Raw genomic sequence first — 19,921 nt, 5'->3', positions numbered from 1 at the left:
CCCTGTGGTCAGAGAAGCAAATGTTGTATTCTTCTGCCCTCCTGTGGCCAGGCCCAAGATTGCAAGCGCCAGCCTCCTCGCCTCCCTGCTGTTATGCTGGAACTGGCCACCAGAGGGCAGGCTTCTCAACACGACCCCACCCAATGCGTGGTCCCGCTCCCAGCTTGCTGTTATTTAGTTAAAGGTTTGTTTTATTTACTTATTTCTCCCCTGCCCCCATTGTTTGTGCTTGCTGCCTGCTCTCTTTGTTGTGTCTGCTTGTCTTTTATTTTTTGAGGAGGACTGAATGAATCCAGTTCCTCCCATGTGGAAGAGAGGTGCCCAATGGCTTGAGCATATCCTCTCCCTGCTTGTTGAGTCTCTCATCTTGTTTCCCTGTGTCTTCTCGTTGTGTCATCTTGTTGCATCATCTTGCTGTGTCATCTTGTTGCATCAGCTTGCCACACTGGCCCATCACATCAGCTTGCTGTCTTGCTTGTCTTCTTTAGGAGGCACTGGGAACCCTGGGACCTCCCATGTGGTAGGCAGGCACCCAACTGCTTCAGCAACATCTGCTTCCCCCTGTTGTATTTTTTAGTAGATTATTTTATTTATTGATTTGATTTTTAGATTATTTTCTCCAGGCTTTCTAAAGAAATTTTTATTAGAGAAGTTATAGGTTTAGAGTAGACTCTTTTTAAACAGCGTTATTAAGGTATGATTCATATACCATACACTTCACCCATTTATAAATACCATTTAATGATCTTTACTATATATTCAGAGTTGTGCAACCATCATCTTTGTAATTTTAGAGCAGAAAGAAAACCCTACCCATTAGCAGTCACCCCTTCATTCTTGTCCCCTCATCCAGCACTTGGAAACCACTAATCTACCTTCTGTCTCTACAGATTTGTCTATTCTGGACAGTTCATAATTGTAATCATGGACTATATGACCTTTCATGAGTGGCTTCTTTCACTTAACAGTGTTTTCTAGGTTCATCAATTTGATAGAATGTATCACTGCTTTTATTGCTTAATCATATTCCATTGTATGGATATATCACATTTCATTTACCCATTCATCAGTTTAAGGACATTTGAGTTGTTTCTACTTTTGTCTATTATAAATAACGTTTCTGGGTGGCGGACTTTGCCCAGTGGTTAGGGCGTCCGTCTACCACATGGGAGGTCCGCGGTTCAAACCCGGGGCCTCCTTGACCCGTGTGGAGCTGGCCCATGCGCAGTGCTGATGCGCGCAAGAAGTGCCGTGCCACGCAGGGGTGTCCCCGTGCAGGGGAGCCTCACGCGCAAGGAGTGTGCCCTGTAAGGAGAGCCGCCCAGCGCGAAACAAAGTGCAGCCTGCCCAGGAATGGCGCCGCACACACGGAGAGCTGACACAAGATGACACAGCAAAAGAGACACAGATTCCCGTGCCGCTGACAACACAAAAGCGGACAAAGAAGACACAGCAAATAGACACAGAGAACAGACAACCAGGGTGGGGGGGGAGGGGAGAGAAATAAATAAATAAATAAATCTTTTGAAAATAAATAAATAATGTTTCTGTGAACATTTAGGTACAAACCTTTGAGCGAATGAATGTCTTCATTTATCTTATGACTATAAACCTAGGAATGGAATTGTTGGGTCATATGATACTTCTATGATATAAATATAATATAATATAATATAATATAATATAATATAATATAATATAATATAATATAATATAATATAATATAATATAATATTCCCATGTGGAAGGTGGGCACCCAACTGCTTGAGCCATATATCTGCTCCCCTCTAGCTTTCTTTCAAGTGACATTTACATCCTTTTCAGCCACAATCCCATTTATAAACCAGCTCTATTAGTTCTACTCACTGTAATGTTACCATCAACTCTATCCATTTCCACACTTTTACAGTCACGTTATTTAAAACATCTCATATAGTAAGCATCAATACACCTTCTCAGTCCTCCTTTTATCACCTAATAACCTATAATCTAGGGTTTAACTCCACGTGTTCATTCTTTGTATTTAGTTGCTATTAGTGAGACCATGCAATATTTGTCCTTTTCTATCTGGCTTATTTCACTTAACATAATATCTTGAAGGTTCGTCCATGTTATCATATGTTTCCCAATTTCATTTCTTCTTACAGGAGCATAGTATTCCATCATATGTATATACCACATATTGTTTGTCCATTCATTGGTTGACGGACACTTGGGTTGTTTTATCTTTTGGCAATTGTGAATAACGCTGCTATGAACATTGGTGTACAAATGTCTGTTCATGTCAGTTTTCAGTGATTTTGGATATATTCCTAGTAGAGGAATTGCTATCATATGACTGTTTTCTATGTTTAACTTCCTGAGGAACTGCCTAACTGTTTTCCACAGAGGCTGCACCATATTACATTTCCATCAACAGTGAAGGAGTGTTTCTCTTTCTCGCCATACTCTCCAGCACTTATTGTTTTCTGTTTTTTTGATAATGGCCATTCTATGTGGTGTGAGGTAATATCTCATTGTCATTTAGATTTGCATTTCCTTAATAGCAAGTGATATTGAACATTTTTTCATGCACTTTTTTGGCCACTTGTATTTACTCTTTGGAGAAATGTTTATTTAAGAGTTTTCCCCCTTTTTAAATTGGATTGCTTGTTCTTTTATTGTTGAGTTGTATGATCCCTTTAGTATAGAACAGAAATCAAATCCTTATTGGATATGTGGTTTCCAAATATTTTCTCCCATTGAGTGCGCTGAATTTTCACTTTTTTGGCAAAGTCCTTTGAATCGCCGAAGTGTTTAAGTTTGAGGAGGTCCCATTTAACCATGTTTTCTTTTGTTTATCATGCTTTTAGGGTAAGGTTAAAAATCCACCACCTAACAGCAGGTCTTGAAGATGTTTCCCTACATTTTCTTCTAGGAACTTCATGGTTATAGATTTTAGAGTTAGGTCTTTGATTCATTTTGAGTTAATTTTTGTATAATTTTTGTGTGATGGGTCTTCTTTCTTTATTTTGCATATGGATATACAGTTCTCCCAACACCATTTATTGAATAGACTGTTCTGCCCCAGCTGGGTGGGCCTGACAGCCTTGTCAAAAATCACACGACCATAGATGTGAGGGTGTATTTCCAAACTATCAATTCAGTTCCACTGATCTATGTGTTGATCATTATTCCAGTACCATGTTTGTTTATGGGTTTTTTTAAACCACTATAGTTAGGTACTATGATTTAAAGTCCAGAGGTAAGAGTCCTCCAAGTTTGCTCTTCCTTTTTAAGATGTTTCTGGCTATTTGGGGTCCTTTACCCTTCCAAATTTGATAATTATGTTGTCCATTTCTTTAAAAAATGCTGGTGGAATTTTTATCAAGATTGCATTTAATCTGTATATCAATTTGGATAGAATCGCCATCTTAACGATATTTGGTCTTCCTATCTATGAGCACAGAACGTTCTTCCATTTAGGCCTTTTAAAATTTCTTTTAGCAACGCATTGTATTTTTCTGAATGTAAGTGCTTTACCTCCTTGGTTAAGGTTATCCTTAAATATTTGATTCTTTTAGTTGCTATTGTAAATGCAATTTTTTCCTGACTTCCTCCTCAGATTGCATATTACTACTGTATAGAAACACTACTGATTTTTGTGTATTAATCTTGTATCCTGAAGTCATTTATTAGCTCATGCAGTTTTTTGTACATTTTTGGGGACTTTCTTGGTAGAGGATCATATCATCTGCAAATATGAAAGTTTTACTTCTTCCTTTCCAATTTGATGCTTTTTATTTCTTTTTCTTGCTTGATTGCTCTAGCTAGAACCTCTTGCACTATATTGAACAACTGTGGTGACAGTGGGCTTTCTTGTATTGTTCCCAATCTCAATGCAAAAGCTTTCAGTCTTTCACCATTTAATACCATGTTAGCTGTGGGTTTTTCATATATGGCCTTTACCATGTGGAGAAAGTTTCCTTCAATTCTTATCTTTTGTAGGGTTTGTTTGTTTGCTTGCTTGCTTGGTTTTTTAATTAATTAATTTTTTTATTCCTCCCCTTGTGGCTGGCTTGCTTGCTGTCTGCTCTCCATGTCCATTTGCTGTGCATTCTTCTGTGTGTCTGTATTTATTTTTATTTATCCCCCCGCCCCTTGCAGCTTGCTTGTTGTTTTTTGCTCTCTGTGTCCATTCACTGTGCATTCTTCCGTGTTTTTTACTTGTTTCCCTTTTTGTTGTGTCACCTTGCTGAGCTGGCTCTCCGCAGCACTTACAGGCCAGGCAGCACTCTTGGGCATGCAGGCGAGCCTGCCTTCACAAGGAGGCCCCCGGACGTGAACCCAGGGCCTCCCATATGGTAGACGGGAGCCCAACTGATTGAGCCACAGTCACTTCCTTACTTGCTTGTTTTTTTAGGTACTGGGGCTGGGAATTGAACCTGGGACCTCGTATGAGGGAAGGTGCCATTCAGTCACAGAGCTACACTGGCTCCCCTCTTTTGTAGTATTTTTATCAAGAAATGATGCTGTATTTTGTCAAATGTCTCTTCTGCGTCAATCAATAGTGTCATGTGATTTTTCTTTTTTGATTTATTAATGTGGTGTATTAAGCTGATTGACTTCCTTGTGTTCAACCACCCTTGTATGCCTGGTATAAAACCTATTTGATCATGATGAATAATTATTTTAATGTGTTGTTGGATTTGATTAGCAGGTATTTTGTTGAGGATTTTTGCATCTGTATTCAATAGGGAAATGGGTCTGTAATTTTCTTTTTTCATACTATCTTTATCTGGCTTTGGTATTAGGGTGATATTGGCTTCATAGAATGAGTTTAGTAGCATTCCTTCTTGTTCAATTTTTTGGAAGAGCTTGAGTAAGATTGGTATTAAATCTTTGAATGCTTGGTAGAGCTCACCTGTGAAACCATCTGGTCCTGGGTCTTTCTTTTGGGTAGTTGTTTGATGACTGTTTCAATCTCTGTACTTGTGATTGGTTTGTTAAGGTCTTCTATTTCTTCTAGGGTCAGTGTGGGTCATTTGTACATTCCTAGGGATTTTCCCATTTCATCTAAATTGTCTAGTTTTTTTGGTGTACAATTGTTCATAGTATCCTCATCTCTTTTATTTCTGTGGAGTCAGTAGTGATGTTCCCATTTTCATTTTTTATTTTATTTATTTACATCCTCTTTTTCTCTCTCTCTCTTTTTTTCAGTTTAGCTAAGAGTTTGTCAATTTTGTTAATCTTCTCAGAAATTCAACTTTTGGTTTTTTTAATCTTCCCTACTTTTTTTCTCAATTTAATTTATTTCTGCTCTGATCTTTGTTACTTCATTCCTTCTATTTGCTTTGGGATTAGTTTGCTGCTCTTTTTCTAGTTCCTCCAGCTGTGTATTTAGGTCATTGGTTTTAGCTTTTTCTCCTTTTTTTAAATGTAAACACTGAGGGCTCTAAATTTCCCTCTCAGCACTGCCTTTGTTTCCTCCCATAGCCTCTGGTATGTCATTTCCTCATTTTCAATTTTTTTTGAGATATTTATTGATTTCTCTTGAAATTTCTTCTTTGACTCACCGATTATTTAAGAATGTGTTGTTTAATCTCCATATATTTGTGAATTTTCCCTTTTCCCACTTGTTGATTTCCAACTTTCTTCCATTATGATCAGAGAAAGTGCTTTGTATAATTTTGATCTTGTTGAATTTATTGAAATCTGCTTTGTGACCCAACATGTGGTCTATTCTGGAGAAAGATCCATGAGCACTTGAGAAGACTGCATTTCCTGTTGTTTTGGAGATGCAATGTTCTGTATATGTCTGTTAGGTTTAATCCATTTATCATAATAGTCAAGCTCTGTTTCTTTATTGATCCTCTTCCCAGATGTTCTATCCAATGCTGAGAATGAAGTATTGAAGTCTCCAATTATTATTGTAGGTATATCTATTTCTCCCTTCAGTTTTGCCAATGTTTGCCTCATGTATCTGGGGGCATCTTGGTTAGGTTCATATACATTTATGCTTGTTATTTCTTCCTGATGTATTGCCCCTTTTATTAATATGTAATGTCCTTCCTTGTCTCTAATAACAGTTTTGTTTTTAAAGTCTATTTCATCCAATATAAGTATAGCTACTCCAGCTTTTTTGTTGTTGTTGCTGCATGCATGGAATATCTTTTTCCAACCTTTCCCTTTTAATCTATTGATATCCTTTGGTCTAAGGTGACTCTCTTATAGAGAGCACATAGAAGGCTCATATTATCTTATCTATGCCAGTCTGTATCTTTGGAGAGTTTAATCCATTAACATCCAATGTTATTACTATAAAGGCAGTTCTTATTTCACTCATTTTGACCTTTGGGTTTTATCTGTCATATTTTATTTTAACCACTCTTCTTACACTTTCAGTTACTTTTATTTATATAATCTTCATTTTTAGACTCTCTTCCAAGCCTTTGTCTCCTGTCTTTTCTTTGCAGGCTGTAGCACTCCCTTTAGTATTTCTTGCAAAGCTGATCTCTTTGTTATAAACTCTCATTTTTTGTGAATATTCTAAATTCGTCCTTATTTTCAAAAGACAATCTTGATGGATATCAGGTCTTGGCTGACAATTTTTTTCTCTTGCAGTATCTTAAATATACATACCACTGTCTTCTTGCCTCCATGGTTTCTCATGAGAAATCAGCGCTTAATCTTATTGGGTATCCCTTATATGTTTTGCATTGCTTTTCTCTTGCTGCTCTCAGAATCCTCTCTCTGTCTTTGGCATTTAATATTCTGATTAGGACATGTCTTGGAGTTGGTCTATTGGATTTATTCAGATGGGAGTATATTGTGCTTCCTGGACAGGGATATCTATGTTCTTCAATAGGGTTGAAAATTTTTCTACCATTATTTCTTCAAATATTCCTTCTGCCCCTTTTCACTTCTCCTTCTGCGACTCCTATGACATGTATGTTTGCACATTTTTTTTTTTGCCATCATTTAGTTGCCTGAGACTGTTCAATTTTTTCCATTCTTTACTTCATCTGTTCATTTGTATGTTCACTTTCAGAGGCCATTTCTTCAAGTTCACCAATCCTTTCTTCTACCTCCTCAAAACTACTATTATATGATTCCAATGTATTTTTCATTTCATTGTGCCTTTCATTCCCATAAGATCTGCTATTTTTCTATGTATTCTTTCAAATTCTTCTTTGTGCTCATCAATTGTCTTCTCATATCCTTAATCTCTTTAGCCATCTCATTGAATTTATTAAGCAGATTTGTTTGAACATCTATGATTAGTTGTTTCAACTCCTTCATATCATCTGGAGGCTTATCTTACTCCTTTGACTGGGCCATATCTTCCTGTTTCTTGGCATGGATTTTAATTTTTTGTTTTTATTCTCTTGGCATCTGTATTTACTCTGGGTTCAGTCTCTCTTTAGTTTAGGACTCTCTCCTTTTCTCCCTTGCTGGCTGTGTAGTAGGAGTTGAGGATGTAGTTCGTGCTATGAACTGTGGAGGCTGAAGCTGCCCACATTGCCTCAGGAACCAGTGAAGCTTCTCCCACCTTTCTCCTCTGCCAAGGGTAGGGACAGAGCCACAGCTGTGTGTAGTAATCCAAGTTGTGCAGGCCAAGACTGTCTGCAGTTTCCCCAAGCAACAGATGAAGTTTCATTCCCCTTCCTCCCTGGAGCAGGGATAGAGCTGCAGGTGCAGGCAGTAATCCATGCTGTTTGGGTCCAACATGGCCAAAATTTCCCAGGTAGACTGACATAGCACCACCACCCCCTCCCTGCCAGAGGTGGGGTGGACCTTCTGGAGTGCCCAACAATCTAATCCATGTGGCTGGAATGCACCTGCAGTTGCCCTGAGATGTTGAGGGAGTACTGTACCTTCTGCCCTTTGAGGATGGGAATGGAACCACCAATGCTCAACAGACCAGTCCATGCAGGCCAAAAGTGCCTACCATTGCCCAGAAAGGCTGAGGAAACACAGCTCCCCTTCTATCCTATTTGGGCAGGGATGGAGCTTCAGGTGTCTGACTATTCAGTGTGTCTGGTCCAAAAACCCCTGCAGTTACCCAGGGAGGCTGGGAAACACAGTCCCTTTCTTGTCCTACCAGGGGTGTGAGCCACAGACACCCAACAGTGGAATCTGTGCAGGCCAAAAGCACCTGCAGTTGTCCTGAGAGGATGAGGAAACACCAGCCCCCTCCTATCCTATGGGGGAGGGGTTTGAAGCAGCCTTAGGATCAAAAATGCACTCAGTACAGAGACAGGCATGAGCTTTATTGGGACTTATGGACAGGAGAGGATCTCTGGAAGTGTCAGGCTGAAGAATGAAAGTAATGCTCCACAAAGAGGTGAGAAAAGATGGGACAATATATGGGGTCTCAGAACAAAGACATACCATAGGGTATGGGAACAGAGTTTCTGCAAGAGTTACATGAAATACGCAAATGGGGTGTCTGGTGATGTTACACAAGGAAAGGAGTATACAGCCTGTGAAGATTAGTGTTTATAGTACCATCTGCACATTTCTTTCCTTTGAGGAGGTTTGTTACTTTTAACTAGTGAGTGCCTAGGTTATGCTGGCAGCTACCTACTTTGGGCTCTGTTTTATTTAAGGGGGGGCAGCCTGGGCACTGGGCTCCCACAGCTGACAATTTTCTTCTCTCAGGATCCTAGTTATAGCATACCACTGTCTTCTCGCCTCCATGGATGCTGATGGAAATCCGCACTAGGTCTTACTGTGTGTCCCTTGTATGTGGTGGTTTGCTTCTCCCTTGTTACTCTCAGAATTTTCTCTTTTACTTTGACATTTGATATTTTGAGCAGTATATGTCTTGGAGTAGGTGTATTTGCATATATTCTGGTTAGGGTACACTGTGCTCTTGGACATGTAAGGTCATTTATTTCCTGAGAGTTGGGAGATTTTCAGCCATTATTTCCTCAAATACTCTTTCTGCCCCTTCTGCCTTCTCTTCTCCTTTTGGAACTCCCATGACACATATGTTGTGTTTCATATTATCATTCAAGTCTCTAAGCCTCTGCTCAATTTTTTTCCATTCTTTACTCTCTTAGTTCTTTTCTACCTTCAATTTCAGCTGTTCTGCTATCTATATCACTTTTTCTTTCTTCTGTCATTTCAAGTCTGGTGTTGTATGCCTCTAAGCTGTTTTTGATCTCACCTATGGTGTCTTTCATTCCTATGGGCTCTGTTATTTCTCTGTTCAGGTTTTCAAATTCTTCTTTGTGCTTGCTCAGTGTCTTCTTGATGTCCTTTATCTCTTTAGCCATATTGTCTTTCAACTCATTAATTTGATTGGATTTTGGAAATTTGTGGGCATCTCATTGGTTAGGTGTCAGAAATCTTATGTCTCATCTGGGGATTTGATATGTTCCTTTTCTTGGGCCATGTCTTCCATTTACTTAGTATGGCTTGTAATTTTTTGCTGATGTCTAGGCATCTGATCAGGATGGTGAGTTTACTTAGATGCTCAGTTTCTCTCTCTTTCGTAGGGATTTAGAGGTGGGAAGCTGTGTGTTACTGCTCTTCTTTGATTCTTGGTTCAACTTGTTCTGGGTCTTTAGGATTGCCCCTGTTATTTGCTCGAATCTAGTCTGGACCCAGTGATGAGTTGCAGACCTGCTTCCAAGAGCCTTGGGGAGGGAGCCTGTAAAGACCGGAAAGAGCCTCTCTTACCTGTTTATTTTACTTTCCTTGCTGCCCTTCCTTGGTCAGCCAGCACCTGGTACTCTTTGGCAGCCCTCTCAGTTCAAAGCCTGGTTGGAATGTTTTTGCTGCAACACAGACTGGATTGATGTGATAGAGGATCCGGCCTGGAGGCCAAGAGCCTCATAATTCAAACTTTCTCAGAGGCAGTTCTCTATTCTTTACTAGCAGCCCCCTCCCTTTTCCCAGGCAGGAACTAATCCCCCTCCCCTCAGTATCCTCAGCACCCTGCCCAGGTAGGGAGGGAGATTGACGGTTCCCAAGGCAAAGGATGACACGGTCCCACCCAGCCTGGAAGGGCTCCTGGGACACAGCAGAGACCAAATTTGTGGGTCAAAAGCTGAGTCAGCCTTAGGCTGTGTCCCTCTCTCTCCCCTTTCCTGGAGAGGTGGATTCCTGGGGCCCTCTCTTTCTGTAGCCATGGGCTCTGAGGCCTGAGAATTCCAAAGTATCGACAGGGTGGAGGAGCCGCCAGCAGCTGCAGCTGCAGTTTCTACTCACGATCTAGCATTGCGATTCCTTTCCTGTGCCTCTCTCCTCTGGGCAGTGTCCAGCCTTCCCCTGGGGTTCTAAACCCTAGAACATCTTCTTCCAGGCTGTCTGCCTTTAGCTGTTTTTCTGGGAGAGGAGAGAGTCCCTTGTCTTTCTCGTCCGCCACCCTCCCAGAAGTTTTCTCCCTTCTATGTTCAATATTTTGAGGAACTGTCATCCTGTCTCCCAAAATGCACCATTTCACAATCCCACCAGCAGTGAGTAAGGATTCCAACTTCTCCACATCCTCACCAATACTTATTTCTGTCTTTTTAAATTATTTTTTATTATAGCTATCCAAGTTGGTGTGAAGCAGTACCCCAATGCATACTGTTTCAAAGGAAGTATTTTGAAATGCTCTCTTCTTATTTTGAAATTGGATGCATAAATTGGCTGTTCTCAAACTCTTTGTCCTCAGGACACCTTTACAGTCTTAAAAATTACTGAGAACTCAGATATTTTAGTTAGTCATCTAAAAATAACAATAAACCCATTTAATATAAACATATTTTTACCCAAAAATGTACATTTCCCAAAAAACGTAGTGAGAAGAGTAGCATTGTTATACACTTTTGTGAACCTTTTTTTCATCTTTATAAATTGATTCATATTGACATTTTATATAAATGGAATCATACAATATGTTACACAATATATTTGGTTCATAGTAATGCAGTCATAGAGTATTTGTCCTTTTGTGCCTGACTTGCTTCACCCAATATAATGTCCTCCAGTTTCATCCATGTGGTCATATGCTTTATGATTTCATTTCTTCTTACAGCTGCATAATATTCCATCGTGTGAATAGACCACCGTTTGTTTATCCATTCATCAGTTGTGGACACCTGGGATGTTTCCAACTTTTGGAACCATGTATAATGTCACTATGTACATTGGTATGCAGATGTCTATCTGCTCTCTGTTTTTCTGGGTATATACCCAGTAGTGGAACTGCAGGGTCACATGGCAAATCTATATTCAACTGCTTAAGGAACTGCCAAACAGTCCTCCACAGTGGCTGTACCATTCTGCATTCCCACCAACGGTGAATAAGTGGTCCTATCTCTCCATATCCTCTCCAGTACTTGTAGCTTTCTGTCTTTTTACTTTATTTTTTAGATCTTTTAAAAAAATTTTATATATTCTCCCCCTCCCCCGCCAACTGTGCTCACTGTCTGCTCTCTGTGTCCATTCACTGTGTCTTCTTCTGTGTCTGCTTGTTTTCTCTTTAGGAAGCACCAGGAACCAATCCTGGGACCTCCGATGTGGGAGAGAGGCATTCAATTGCTTGAGCAACCTCAGCTCACTGGTTTTGCTGGGTCTCTCATTGACTCTCTTCTGTGTCTCTTTTTTGTTGCATCATCTTGCTGCGTCAGCCTTCCACGTGGGCCAGCTCTCCGTGCAGGCCAGCCCACCTTCACCAGGAGGCCCTGGGAACTGAAACTGGGACCTCCCATATGGTACACGGGAGCCCAGTCGCTTGAGCTGCATCTGCTTCCCTGTCTTTTTTTTTTTTTTTTTTAAAGATTTATTTATTTATTTTAATTTCCCCCCCTCCCCTGGTTGTCTGTTCTCGGTGTCTATTTGCTGCGTCTTGTTTCTTTGTCCGCTTCTGTTGTCTATTTGCTGCGTCTTGTTTCTTTGTCCGCTTCTGTTGTCGTCAGCGGCACGGGAAGTGTGGGCGGCGCCATTCCTGGGCAGGCTGCTCTTTCTTTTCACGCTGGGCGGCTTTCCTCACGGGCGCACTCCTTGCGCGTGGGGCTCCCCACGCGGGGGACACCCTTGCGCGGCACGGCACTCCTTGCGCGCATCAGCACTGCACATGGCCAGCTCCACACGGGTCAAGGAGGCCCGGGGTTTGAACCGCGGACCTCCCATGTGGTAGACGGACGCCCTAACCACTGGGCCAAAGTCCGTTTCCCTCCCTGTCTTTTTAATAGTGACCATTCTGATAGGTATGAAATGGTATCTTGTTGCAGCTTTGACTTGTGTTTCCTTAATCATTAGTATTGTTGAGAATTTTTCCATGTTTTTTTTTTTCCATTTCTATTTCTTCTTTGGACAAATGTCTGTTTAAGCCCTTTGCCCATTTTTAAAATCAGGTCATTTGTTTTTTATTGTTGAGCTGTAACATCTATTTATGTAACAGGGATATTAGACCCTTATTGGACATGTGATTTCCAAATATTTTCTCCCATTGAGTCCTCTGCCTTTTCACTATTTTGACAAAGTCCTGTGAGGTGCAAGTGTTTAATTTTGAGGAGGTCCCACTTATCTATTTTTTCTTCCATTGCACATGCTTTGGGTGTAAGGTCCAAGAAACCACCAACTACCACAAGGTCTTTAAGATGTTTCCCTACATTTTCTGCTAGTAAATTTCCTGCTAGTAGTTTTATGGTCCTGGCTTTTATATTAAGGAATTTGATCCATTTTGGGTCGATTCTTCAGCACCATTTGTTGAAGAGACTGTTTTGTCCCATTAATATTAACTTGGTAGGTCTGTCAAAAACCAGTTGACTCTATAGGTGAGGGTTTATTTCTGGATCCTCAATTCTATTCCAATGATCGATGTGTCTATCTTTGTGCCAGTACCATGCTGTTTATATATATATTTTAAACATTTGTTTTTATTTATCCCTCTCCCCATCCCTCCCGTTGTCTGCTCTCTGCGTCCATTCGTTGTGCGTTCTTCTGCGTCCACTTGCATTATCCTGTGGCACTGGGAAACTGGGTCTCTTTTTTGTTGCATCATCTTGCTGCATCAACTCTCCACGTGTGTGGCACCACACCTGGGCGGGCTACGCTTTTTTCACACAGGGTGGCTCTCCTTTGCGGAGCACACTTCTTGCATGTGGGGGACCCCTACACAGGGACACCACTGCATGGCATGGCACTTCTTGTACACAGGAGCACTGCACGTGGGCCATATCACCACAGGGGTCAGGAGGCCCTGGGGATCGAATCCTGGACCCTCCATATGGTAGATGGACACTCTATCATTTGAACCATGTTTGCTTCCCAGTACCATGCTGTTTTGACCACTGTAATTTTGTAATATGTTTCAAAGTCAGGCAGCGAAATTCCTCCCACATCGCTCTTCTTTTTTTAGAATGCTTTTGACTATTCGGGTGCACTTTCCCTTCCAAATGAATTTGGTAATTGCCTTTTCCAATTCTGTAAAGTAAGCTGTTGGGATTTTGATTGGTATTGCTTTGGATATATAAATCAGTTTGGGTAAGATTGACATTGTCATGATATTTGTTCTTCCAAACCATGAACATGGAATGTCTTTCCATTTGTTTAGATCTTTTAAATTTTCTTTTGGTATTATTTTGTAGTTTTCTACATATAGGTCCTGCACTTCTTTGGTTAAATTGATTCCTAGGTATTTTTGTTGCTATTGTAAATGCAGTTTCCCCCCTGATTTCTTCCTCGGACTGTTTGGTATGAGTGTACAAAAACTACTGATTTTTGCATGTTGATCTTGTATCCTGCCACTTTGCTGAATTCATTTATTAGCTCAAGTAGCTTTGTCTTGTATACTTCAGAGTTCTCTAAGTACAGGATCATTCCATATGCAAACAGTGAGAGTTTTACTCTTTTCCTATTTGGATGACTTTATTTATTTATTTATTTATTTATTTATTTATTTATTTTCCTTGTCTCATTGCCCTAGCTAGAACTTCTAGTACAATGTGGAATAACGATGGTGACAGTGGGCATCCTTGTGTGTTCCCAGTCTTAGAGGGAAAGCTTTCAGCCTTTCCCCATTGGGTATAATGCTGGCTGTGGGTTTTTCATATATGCCTTTTATCATATTGAAGAATTTTCCTTCTATTCCTATCTTTTGAAGTGTTTTTTAATTAAAAAAGGATGCTGGATTTCATTGAACGCCTTTTCTATGTCAATTGAGATTATCATGTGTTTTTTTCCCTTCAATTTGTTAATGTAGTGTATTATGTTGATCGATTCCTTATGTTGAACCAGGCTTACATATCAGGAAATGTCATATAAGTCTTTTGACATGCTGCTGTATTTGATTTGCATTTATTTTGTTGAGAATTTTTGTATCTATGTTCGCTAGAGAGATTGGTCTGTAGGTTTCTTGTAGTATCTTTCTCTGGCTTTGGTATTAGTATCATGTTGGCTTCATAAAATGCATTGGCTAATTTTCCCTCCTCTTCAATTTTTTGGAAGAGTTTAAACAGAATTGGTGTTAATTCTTTTTGAAATGCTTGGTAGAATTCATCTGTGAAGCCATCTGGTCCTGGGCTTTTCTTTGCTGGGATATTTTTGATGATAGATTCAATCTCTTTACATGTGATTGGTTTGTTAAGTTCTTGTATTTCTTGTAGCATCAGTGTAGGTTGATTGTGCATTTCTTGGAATTTGTCCATTTCATCTAGGTTGTCTAGTTTGTTGGCATACAATTTCTCATAATATCCTCTTATGATCCTTTTTATTTCTGTGGGTTCAGTTGTATCTTCCCCCTACTTCTTTTTTTTTTTATAATATATATATTTTAATTTTTTATTTCTTCTCCCCGCTCCCAGTTGTCTGCTCTCTATGTCCATTAGCTGTGTGTTCTTCTGTGTCCGCTTATATTCTTGTTAGTGGCACTGGGAATCTGTGTCTCTTTTTGTTGTGTCATCTTGCTTTGTTAGCTCTCCATGTGTGCAGTGCCACTCCTGGGCAGGCTGCACTTTTTTTGCACTGAGTGGCTCTCCTTATGGGGTGTGCTCCTTGAGTGTGGGGCTCCCCTATGTAGGGGACACCCCTGCGTGGCAGGGCACTCCTTGGGCACATCTGCACTGCACATAGGCCAGCTCATCACATGGGACAGGAGGCCCTGGGTTTGAACCGTGGAACTCCCATGTGGTAGGCAGACGCTCTATGCATTAAGCCAAATCTTCTTCCCTCCTTGCACTTCTGATTGTATTTATTTGCATCTTCTCTCTTTTTTTATTAGTTAGTCTAGCAAGGGGTTTGTCTATTTTATTGATCTTCTCAAAGAACCAGCTTTTGGTTTTGTTGGTTTTCTCTATTTTTTGTTCTTAATTTCATTTATTTCTGCTCTAAACACTATTATTTCTTTCCTTCTGCTTGCTTTTTCTAGTTTCTCTTGTTGTTCAGTTAAACTTTGAGTTTAGCTCTTTCTTCTTTTTAAATATAGGCAGGGAAGCAGATTTGACTCAACTGATAGAACAGCTGCCTACCATATGGGATGTCTAGGGTTCAAACCCACAGCATCCTGACCTGCAAGCTGAGGTGGCCCACATGCAGCGTTGATGCGCACAAGGAGTGCCATGCCACGCGGGGTGTCTCCCATGTAGGGGAGCCCCATGTGCAAGAAGAGCCTCCCTGCATGAAAAAAGCACAGCCTGCCCAGGAGTTGCACTACACACATGGAAAGCTGATGCAGCAAGATAACGCAACAAAAAGAGACAGTGCCACTGGCAAGAATGCGAGCAGAAGGAGAACACACAGCGAATGGACACAGAGAGCAGATGGGGGGGGAGTGAATAAATAAAAAATAAATAAAAAAATAAAAAAATTAAGTATAGGTAATTAGGGCTATAAATTCCCTTGTGAAGACTGCCTTCACGGTATCCAATAATTTTTTTTTTTTAAAGATTTCTTTATTTAGTTCTACCTCCTCCCTCCGTTGTCTGCTCTCTGTGTCTATTTGCTGTGTGTTCTTCTCTGTCTGCTTGTATTCTCATAAGGCAGCTCCTGGAACTGATCCTGGGACCTTCTGGAGTGGGAGAGAGGCGATCATTCTCTTGCCCCATCTCAGGTCCCTGATCCAGGGTGGGTCTTAATCCTCTTACGAGTCCTTTATAAATGGGATGAATATGGCTAGAGGGAGCTGCAGACACAGAGAGAAACCCCCAGAAGCTGAGAGAGAAAGCCATGGGAGCAAGAAGCTAAAATATACTGAACCCAGAAGAGAGAAAGCACTGGGGTTGGAGAGAGAGCTGGAACAAGCCAGATGCTGAACACAACGAGACCTGGAGGAGAAGGGAGAGGCAGAAGAGGCCGCCACTGTGCCTGCCCTGTGACAGAGAAGCCCAGGATCCCCGGCAGCCGTGTGTTCGGGGAGAGAGCTTTGCCCGATGCCTTGGTCTGGACAATTTTCTCAGCCTCAGAACTGTAAGTTTATATATTAATTAATCCCCGTTAAAAAGCCAACCCATTTCTGGTATTTTGCCTTAGCAACCTTTTTCAAACTTAATCAGGATATATATATATTTTTTCCACCTTTTCACTTTAATCATGTCTTCTTGTTGAATTGACCCCTTTATGAATATATAGGGACCCTCTTTGTCCCTCATAACAGTTTTGACTTAAAGTATATTTTATCTAATATTAGCATAGCCACCCTAGCCTTCTTTTGGTTACCACTTGCATTAGTGATAATTTCTTAAACATTGACTGCAACGTGGAATCTGAAACCATATCAATGAATTTTTATACTTGGTTACATTAAATGCATTGGTCTATCTTGCACTTTGAATGGGTCTTTTACCCACACATGATTTTTTAAAATTTATTTCTCTCCCCTTCCCCCCCGCCCCCTCCCCCCAGTTTTCTGCTCTCTGTGTCCATTCACTGCGTTCTTCTGTGACCTCTTCTTTCCTTATCAGCAGTACCAGGAATCTGTGTTTCTTTTTGTTGTGTCATCTTGCTGTGTCAGCTCTCTGTGTGGGCGGCGCCATCCCTGGGCAGGCTGCACTTTCTCTCGCGCTGGGCGGCTCTCCTCTGGGGCGCACTCCTTGCGCGTGGGGCTCCCCTACGCGGGGACACCCCTACATGGCAGGGCACTCCCTGCCCGCATCAGCACTGCACATGGGCCAGTTCCACACGGGTCAAGGAGGCCCGGGGTTTGAACCACGGACCTCCCATGTGGTAGGCGGACGCCCCGTCCATTAGGCCAAGTCCGCTTCCCCACACGTGATTTTTTAATACCATGCTTTGGTCATCTGAAAAGCTTTGGTGCATTGACTTGGGCAGATCTTCCAAAAGGTGATCTGTGTCACGAAACAATGTCAAAACATCACAGCGATTCACATCACCACCCATCTCATCAGAAAGGCCTTTAAATCCTGGGAAGCGGTCAAGCTCCTGGCGGAGGACACAGGTCTGCCCAAATAATCATTTCTGATTGAAATTATCATGTAGATCATCGGCAACAAATGCTTTCAGTTGTTTTCTTTGAAGTGACCGACTAATTTCATTCGTTTTTGAAAAACTGCCTGCCAGATGCCCAAGTCTGAATAACCTCAGTTGGTCTGTCAGCTGTTCTTTCAGGTAAAAGTTGTGTTCCATGAAAAAAAAACAACAAAAAAGCAGCTAGTTCAGCTCCAACACAAGTCACTCCACGTGATTTTTTTTTTTTAAAAGATTTATTATTTATTTATTTAATTCCCCTCCCCTCCCCCGGTTGTCTGTTTTCTGTGTCTCTTTGCTGCGTCTTGTTTCTTTGTCCGCTTCTGTTGTCGTCAGCGGCACGGGAAGTGTGGGCGGCGCCATTCCTCGGCAGGCTGCTCCCTCCTTCGCGCTGGGCGGCTCTCCTTATGGGTGCACTCCTTGCGCGTGGGGCTCCCCTACGCGGGGGACACCCCTGCGTGGCACGGCACTCCTTGCGCGCATCAGCGCTGCGCATGGGCCAGCTCCACACGGGTCAAGGAGGCCCGGGGCTTGAACCGCGGACCTCCCATATGGTAGACGGACGCCCTAACCACTGGGCCAAAGTCCGTTTCCCTCCACGTGATTTATGTGCACGTCCTGTTTTGTCACGCAGGATAGCAAAAGTCGTGTACCCAAGGGCAGAGGTTTAATGAACTTTGTCCCTTCCTCGGCTTGGTCGAGGGGTTCTTAAAGGAAGAGGGCGTCGTTGCTCCTGAGAGCAGCTCTAGGAGAAAGCCAGGCTCGGGACCCTGCCCCGCTCCGGCGAGGCTCCTCAGGCCCCCCCACCTCAGCGCCAGTGTCAACATGGCGAAAAAGGCCACCAAGTCTAAGCAGCTTTCGGAGGAGTTTTGACCTGGTGGACCCCTGGGTGGGCCTCAGGGACCTCAGGGGTCCGTGGACCACACTGTGAGAATCAGTGACATAGATGTCAAATTTTACCTACACATACAGCATCAAAAAAAATTAGTATCATGCCCCAACTAATATATAGAGGAGAAGTAAAAATAAAGTAATAAGCAATGTCTAATAAGCATATATGCATCTCAATACGTCGCTGCCGGGCCACAATTCCCCCAGCAGACATAAATCATCAGATGCCCACGGCACCCATCAAAGCGAGACAAATGCCCAGCTGCAAATGCAGACATTTTAAGGATGCTGTTTTGAAGACTTGAATTCCGGGACAGAGGCTGCGGCCAGTGCTGCGATTTTCCGAGATGCTTAAAACTCTTGATAAAGTTCCCCACAAGACAAAGCACAGTCTTCCATTAACTTGCATTCCTGGAAAAGTCAGAGCATGTTTTAAAACATGCAAAAATACCTTGTGTTAAGTGTGGAACAGAGCTTGGTTTTTCACCTCTATGAGTATCTGAAAGGACACTTGAAAGCCTGGAAAGAACATTCGGGACAGTTCTTTGTCTCGAGGGGCAGCCCTGTACATTCCTGATGTTCAGCCTTCCCAGGCTCCCACCCAAACGCCTCTGCTGTTCCACCCCCGACACATCGTTGCAACAATCAACTGCCCCCCACGGGCATCCAAAACGCCCACCAGGGGCAGCGCCACCTGGTGGCACTCACGGGTCTAACCCTCCTGAGCTCAGGAGCAGCTGCACACTCCAGAGACGCTTCCGGGGGTGCTGGAGGCAGGGCTGGGCCCGGGGAGGGACCCCCATGTGAACTTCTGGCTGCCCTGGGCACACAGCCCTGGCTAACACAGGGCCAGCAACTCTTGTGAATGATATTCGTGATCTGATGGACGGGGGAAATGCCTGGGTGGGGGAAGGCTAGAAGCTGGGGGTCATCTCCAGGGAGCCAGAGAGAGGTTGCTTTGGAGGGGGCTGTGAACCTAAGCACAGCTGTTTCCAGTAGACAGGCCCTTCCGATCTGGCACCAAAAAGGCCAAACACGTGTCTTCCTGAGAAGGTGATTTATTGTGAGTACACAAGCAAGGAACTGGGGGAATCTTCCCCAAACCAGTTCAAAGTGCAAATGGGAACTAGGCCTTTTATAGGCAAAAGGAGAGGGAGAGAGGAGAAGAAAAACAAGTGATGCCGGGGTCTTGGGAGGGGGGCCTGCGCGTTTTCTCAGGCCTGTGTCGTCTTGAGCCCAGCCAGCTTGTCCTTGATTTCAGCGGCCACCAGACCCGGTTTAGGTAGAGCTGCGTGGGTGCAAGGCCTCCGTGGCCCCTTTCTCCAATGACCGCTCAAGGAGATCAAGCTATTTCGTCTCTGGGAAAAGTTACGGATTTGCACCATTCTGTTTGGTTTTGCTTGAAATGTTCCCGGCAGGGAACTCAGTGCAAAGAGTAAAGTTCCAAAATTAGATTAATAAAAAACAAGCTCAGTGAGTATGAGAATTTTCAAAACTGCTCAAGGAAAGGGATTTCAAAAGGCACATGTCCCATCTGTCAGGGTCAGCGGGAGAGGAACCGTGAGAAGCAGCGGGCAGCTGGAGTTCACTCGGGGTGAGCGGCCGGTGGGGGGGGGGGGGGCTCGGAGGG

This window comes from Dasypus novemcinctus, chromosome 6, assembly GCF_030445035.2.
Source record: "Dasypus novemcinctus isolate mDasNov1 chromosome 6, mDasNov1.1.hap2, whole genome shotgun sequence".
NCBI lineage: Eukaryota > Metazoa > Chordata > Mammalia > Cingulata > Dasypodidae > Dasypus > Dasypus novemcinctus.
The sequence above is the reverse complement of the archived record's forward strand: the minus strand, read 5'-3'. Positions refer to the sequence as shown.